This window comes from Macrotis lagotis, chromosome 5 (assembly GCF_037893015.1).
Source record: "Macrotis lagotis isolate mMagLag1 chromosome 5, bilby.v1.9.chrom.fasta, whole genome shotgun sequence".
NCBI classification, from domain to species: domain Eukaryota; kingdom Metazoa; phylum Chordata; class Mammalia; order Peramelemorphia; family Peramelidae; genus Macrotis; species Macrotis lagotis.
This window is the reverse complement of record NC_133662.1, coordinates 36,047,266-36,054,328: the sequence shown is the minus strand read 5'-3', so window position 1 is coordinate 36,054,328 and position 7,063 is coordinate 36,047,266. Positions and strand designations below refer to the sequence as shown.

Below are 7,063 nucleotides of genomic sequence, written 5' to 3'. Positions count from 1 at the left end.
TTCGAATATGGCCTCAGATACTTAATAATGGCCTAGCTGTGTGACTTTGGACAAGTCACTTAACCCCATTGCCTTAAATAAATAAAATTTTAAAAAATGAAAAAAAAATGAACAATGCTAAAACTTTGGAACAATAACATTGTTATTATAAGAGAATTAAGGTATGCATATACATACTTTGGGTCAATAGTGAATGCCAATTAAGTATTTTGGATCCAACTCTGATAAAGCAAATAATTTATTAAACTCCCTCATAAAGAGAAAAAACATCACAGAATAGATTAAAAGATCATGACCCAACAATATGTCATCTACAAAAAATATTCCTGACAGTGCACTACGCTGGCGGCGGTGGTTCCGCGCCCCCGCGCCCCCTGCTTCTGCCTCTGGCCCCCAAACGACGGACACAATGAGCCGGAGCCGCGCCGGCCCGGCCTGAGGAGGCCGTGAGAAGCAGCCTCGCGGCCGGCGCCGAGGGAGCGCGGCCCAGACGACCCAGGGGACGAGCCGGGGCGCACGAGCTGAGCAGGCCGGCCCGACCGCCCTCGGGCCCCGCCGCGCCTCCGCCGGCCGCCGCCCTCCCTCCCGCCTCTGGGCCCGGCCCCGCACCGTAGCTGACGGGCATCGTGCCGCGGGGCTTCCGCGCGGCCGAGGTGTCCCGGGACAACTCGGACAAGATCAGCTGCTTCGACTTCAGCCCCAACGGCGAGACCGTCATCTCGAGCAGCGACGACCACTCCATCGTCCTGTACGGCTGTCAGGAGGGCAAACCAAAGAGAACACTATGCAGTAACAAGTATGGAGTGCACCTAATCAGATACACACATGCAGCAAACACTGTAGTGTACAGTTCTAACAAAATAGATGATACAATCCGATACCTGTCCTTGCATGATAACAAATACATTCGGTACTTCCCTGGACACAACAAGAGGGTGGTAGCCCTGTCCGTGTCACCAATAGATGACACTTTTATCTCTGGATCTCTGGACAAAACCATCCGACTCTGGGATCTTCGGTCTCCTAACTGCCAGGACCTAATGCATCTCCAAGGGAAACCCGTTTGTTCTTTTGATTTTTGCTGCTGGAGTCAATTCTGAAATGGTTAAACTTTATGATCTTCGCTCCTTTGATAAGGGGCCTTTTGCTACCTTCAAAATGCAGTATGATAGGAACTGTGAGTGGACAGGCTTAAAATTCAGCAATGATGGCAAACTCATCCTTATATCTACCAATGGCAGTTTCATCTCCTGATTGACGCATTTAAGGGAGCAGTAATGCACACATTTGGGGGGGGGGGGTATAACAACAGCAAAGCTGTCACATTGGAAGCCTCCTTCACTCCAGATTCTCAGTTTATTACGATTGGCTCTGATGATGGGAAGATTCATGTCTGGAATGGAGAAAGTGGCATAAAGGTGGCTGTGTTGGATGGGAAACATACTGGTCCCATAACTTGTTTGCAATTCAATCCCAAATTCATGACCTTTGCCAGTGCATGTTCTAACATGGCATTCTGGCTGCCTACCATTGATGACTGATCATTCGTCAGCAGCGTCTGCACGTTGAAGGGCAGCCAACAAGAGGAGGAAAAGGGCCTGAGTATTAGGACTACGTTGTTCTCCTGACGTGAAGCATCCTTCTACCCCAGTCCTTCTCATGGACATTAGTATACATCCTTTATAAAAAAACAAAAACAAACAAAAAAAATATTCCTACAACATAAGTTCACACACAAATTTAAAATGAGAAGTTGAAAAAAGTATACCCTGCTTAACTGAAGCAAGAAAAATCAGTGTTTGTAATCCTGTTTTAGATAATGCCAAATTCAAAGTAGAAACAAGAGATTTAAGAAGGAATACATTATGAAGCTTAAAGACTTCATATAAAATGAAATAATATCAATATTTAATATGTATTATATATGTGTGTGTGTGTGTGTGTGTGTGTGTGCAATGACTAGCATAGCAATATTTTTGAGGGGAGTTGTGAGGCAGTGGGGTTAAGTAATTTGCCCAAAGTCACAAGAGATATAAGAAGAAAAACTATGAAATTAAAAGGCCATATAAAATGAAATAATATCAGTATTAAATATGAATATATATATACACAATGAATAACATAGCATATTAACATCATAATAGAAGCAATAACATAGCAACCAAATTTTTTTTGTTGTTGTTTTTGTGAGGCAGTGAGATTAAGCACTTTATTCCAATGGTCATGAGGGGTGGATGAAGCAGGCTCTGTGAAGTGCTTACATCAAAGAAACTAAGGTCATCCTTTGCATCCTAAGCTATCATCAGTCATCCTGACTTTTGTCTTGTCACTGGACTTTTAATGACTCTGGGAGAGGGAAAGATGACAATGTTGTACAACTCTGCTTCACTTAAATCCAGTTCACCCATGAGTCAACACATATAGTCATTGGCCCTCTTCAAAAAGAAAGAAACAATAACATTAACAATGCCTAGCATATAGGAGTCACTTAATCAATGTTTATTGACTAAAGAGAAAATATAAACATACCAATTTCAGAAAGAGAAATTGAACAGACTATGAATGACTTCCACATTAAAAGATACCAATATCAAAAGTAGAAAATGAATTATCAAATATAAAAACCACAAATCATAAAAATTGTAAAAAACATTTTAAAATGGATCTACATATTTTTTCTATAAGACAATTATAGTACTGATATTCAAACTAGGAAAGAATAAGGCAAAGAAAGAAAGCTATAGACCAATATCATCAATGAATTTTGATACAAAAATTAAATAGAATACCTGCAAATTGAATACAGCAGTATATGTAAAACATAATTCATTATGACTAAGAATGAAATTCAATTCAATTCAATGAAACATAACAAATATTTATTGAGTTTCTATTGTGAGCCTGAGTTGCATTGGGTAGCTGGGATATAAAGATAAAAATGGAAAATATTTCCTGACCTCTGAGGACTCTTTAATTACATCAAGAACAAAAAATAGAATCCATAAACTTATTTTACTACATACAGAAAATCTATGAGAAAATATAACATCCATTTATGTTAAAATTTTTTTAAAAATTTAAAGCTCTAGGATTTTGTAATGATCAAGACCATAGTGGTGAGGGTTCTCAATGCCTCTGACACTCAGGAAACCAGAATTTATAGTTCAGAAACTGAGAGGACTGAGGAAGAATAATTAATAATTAGGTGCCTGGACTGAAGTAATACTCCAAAGTCAACTGATAAATTTTTCCATATTGGCAAACGTAAGTAACACCCAGGAGGTAACTTACACACAGCATGGGCACAACTCCTTCCAGAAGCATTTATCTAAAATAAAAGCTAATATTATTTATAATGTAGAAATATTAGTTTTCTGTGACCAGTAGATCTGACTCAGACCAGTCCCTATTAGTTTAGGTTTAATGTTGGAAAGAAAATAGATACTCAAAGTTCACACAACAATTCAAAAAAATGAGGTTTATTTTTTAATAATAGCAAAGATATTTAACAAAGACTGCAGCACTCAGCTTGAGTATTTGCATCTTCCCATCTCTCTTACTTCAGTGCTAAAAAGTACTGGTCATCAGGGCAGGATTTGGTAAATCGGTGACCTTGGGTCATCCTCAACCAATTCTGAAGTACCCTAGTTCCTTTAGGTTACCTGGAAGTCACATCAATATGACCATGATAGTTTATATCAGGAATTTTCATCAATGAAGACTCAGTTTGATCATTAGACTCCTGGGCAATGAAGTTTGGAGGACACTTTAATTATCTTTGAGGAAAGAACTTCCCTAACCTGTAGAGACAATCTTAGTGGATAGTGTTCCTAGATCTTATTCACACTTTACCACTAAGAAGAGGGATGTGAAGGTTTCTCTTTTGCTCACCCTAATTCTTATACCTCAGCTTAAGGTTAAATGGAAAAGAGGAGTGGCAATGAAAATAGTCCTAAACCATTACAAGTCTGGAGCCTCAGAACAAAAAAAAGGTAATGTTCTAGCCCTTGCTTCTAGGAATTCAGAGATAGGAAACTGTGACTACACTGTATATACCCCACCTTATCCTTAGTCATTGTGTTGACTTTGGAGTATAGTTCAGACCAGTGTCCAGAGACATAATCATTATCTTATTCTTTCTCAATCACAAACAAAATATAATTATACAAGTGACAAAAATCATCATATCCTACTACCAGATTTACATTGTCAAGATGATACTTTTATAGAAAGAAAAAAAAGGCCTCTCTCAACAATAATATTCTTGGCAGAATTATACGCAATAAAAAATAGAAACAAATTTTGAGCCCCTTGATTGTGGAGTGGTTGAATAAATTTATTACATAGGAATATAATTATACCACAAAAATTAAGAAGAATTCAAACAAAAAGACTTATATGAAGCAAGGAAGAATAAAGAAAAGAGAACTAAAAAAATTCCTCACTATCTATCTATCTATCTATCTATCTATCTATCTATCTATCTATCTATCTATCTATATATATGTATATATATTGACTCCAGTTATAATACTGTTAAATGGTAACACAATTGGGGGTGGCTAGGTGGTACAGGGGATAGAGCACTGACCCTGCAGTCAGAAGGACCTGAGTTCACATTCAGCCTCAAACATTTAATAATTACCTAGATGTATGACCTTGGACAAATCCCTTAACACCATAGCCTTGCAAGGAAAAAAAAAATAGAAACAGAATTAATGTTAAATATATAGACTGACTTTATTACTAGTTCTTAAATTTATTATGAAACTTTTGTTCTTTTAACTAAAAGTAAATATCAGAAGCAAAATCATACATATATGTATATATATAAAATGCAAATATATATAAAATCACTTATAATAGGGACAAATCTGGGACCTCAATAGAGCTCCCTAGAGTAGTTTCAGGTACCCATAGTGGTTAAATTAATAGTGCTGCCTCTCAGTGGAGGATGCTCTATCCATCAAAGTCCCAGGAGACCTGTATCTAGCAAGGGATTACATCAGGAAATACACACTTGGAGAAAGATGAGAAGATGAGGGAGGAACATAGGGGAAAAAAAGGAAAATTAAAAAAAATGACCCCTGGAGAACCACAAAAGTGAGATGAGATATAGAAGCAATGTTGGGGGTGGGAGTGGAGATGGGACTGTGATTAGAGCAGGAAAATGGAAGAGATGGTATGAGCTGCTTCACTACCAGGGCATCCACAAAGCAGGAGTCCCAGCAGAATCCTTATGGTATTGGAATAAGAGAAAAGAGGCTTCAACAGATTCTATCTAACCTTCAAGAAACATCTATAGAATTCCATGATACAAACATGGAGCACTGAACCACAAACTTTTACCTTAGGCATGATATCTGAAGCGATTATGTTCCACTTCCAATTAACTGGGATGATTGGTAGAAATATTTGATAATGACCTCATGGCCTATAATGGGTGGAGACAAAGAATGGTATTATGACTTGATTACCTATTGTTATTTGCATTGTTTTATGTCTTAATTAATTAAATACTTTTGCTGTTAGATTTATGACTTAAAAGATTTGTAAATAAATGCAATTACAATGGTGGGTGATTGAGTTATTATTTGAAAGATTGAATACCTCAAAATAACCAGTGTAATTTATAGTCACTTGTGTGTTTTATTTATTTATTTTTTTGTGTTTTCTTTTGTTCTTATTCCTACATTTGAATATGTGTAATGGGGAGATTAATATAAAATTTATTAATTAAATAATCAAATTGAGAAGATATTAAAAAGCAAATTGGGAGGTAAAGTTCATAGAAGACCATCTTTTGTATAGTTGTTAAAATTTATTTTGACATATCTGTAGGGAAGTTAGGATTAAAGTAGAAATGACATTCCACTTTTGATAAAGAACAAAGCATCTTATATGCATTGTGCATATATAAGGGACTTTTTTTCCCATATATATATATATATATATATATATATATACATATATATATGTATGTATGTATGTATATGTACAGACACAGAGAAAGCACAATAGACCATCTGGAAAAGAGTATGTTGAATTAGATTGATGGGCTACATGGGCAGAAAAAAACCTAATCTTGTGGATTTCTAATCCCCTTGGTTTATGAAGGGTGTGAATTCTATTCAGAATGAAACAAAAGCTCTCTTTATTCTTTTTAAAGTGACAAATAGTTGGCAGTGCTCAGAGGCCTTTGTGTACCATTGTATGAGTCCTTGGGGGCTTGGTAGCAGCTGTTCTATGTTGATGAAAACAATGCAACAGAGTTGAAGGACCAAAAAAAGGTTAACATACCTTTCCTTCAAGACTAGGAAGCACTGTGACAGTTTAGTATTTAGTCCCCAAAAGGAAGACTTGAGATCTCCCTGCAAGAAAAAGGAAGGGGTCATCTACTTTCCAATAACCAAAACTATCATCAATACTTCTTCTGGGGAAGAGGAACTAATCCTGAACATATTAACCCCAAACAAAAACAAAACTATAAGAAGTGTCAGAGATCAAGAAGCTATCTCTTGTGTACCATTGATTGGAGAGTCAGGAGACCTGGATTCTACTGCCAGCTCTGCCAATAGCTCACTATGTGTGATACTTGGAACAAATCAATTTACTTTTCTATGTTATTTTCCTGACATATCATAAGAAGGTTGGAGTAGATGATTTCTAAAGTCCATCCAGCTTTAATGATTTCTGAGGAAGCCAGTTTCCAGTGGAACTTTAGAAAGAGCAGCCTGAGGATCTGGGCTCAAATTCAGTCAGTTATTGTGACTGGGGAAGTCATAAGCTCCCAAGGCTTCAGTTTCATTTATAAAATAAAGGGACTAGTTGTTGTATGCCTAGCACATTGATTAGCAGATAGTAATAATGTAATAATGAATTAATTATTGATTGATATGGCCTTTGCGATGTCTACCAGATTTATAAGACTAAGTAAGAATTGTGTTTAGAGCTAAGATTTCCTGGTAAGAAGCCTCCTACCATTAATGCAAATCAGCAACTCTTGTGTAAATTATATACTTAGGTAGAGAGCCAGCAGGAAAACCTACTTTTGGCACCTACT

General features: G+C 36.9%; 1 pseudogene; it reads left to right on the top strand.

Moving 5' to 3' along the window:
* The first annotated feature begins 304 nt into the window (after window positions 1–304).
* LOC141489241 (WD repeat-containing protein 82 pseudogene) lies at window positions 305–1,669 on the top strand (annotated as a pseudogene).
* Window positions 1,670–7,063: the final 5,394 nt, after the last annotated feature.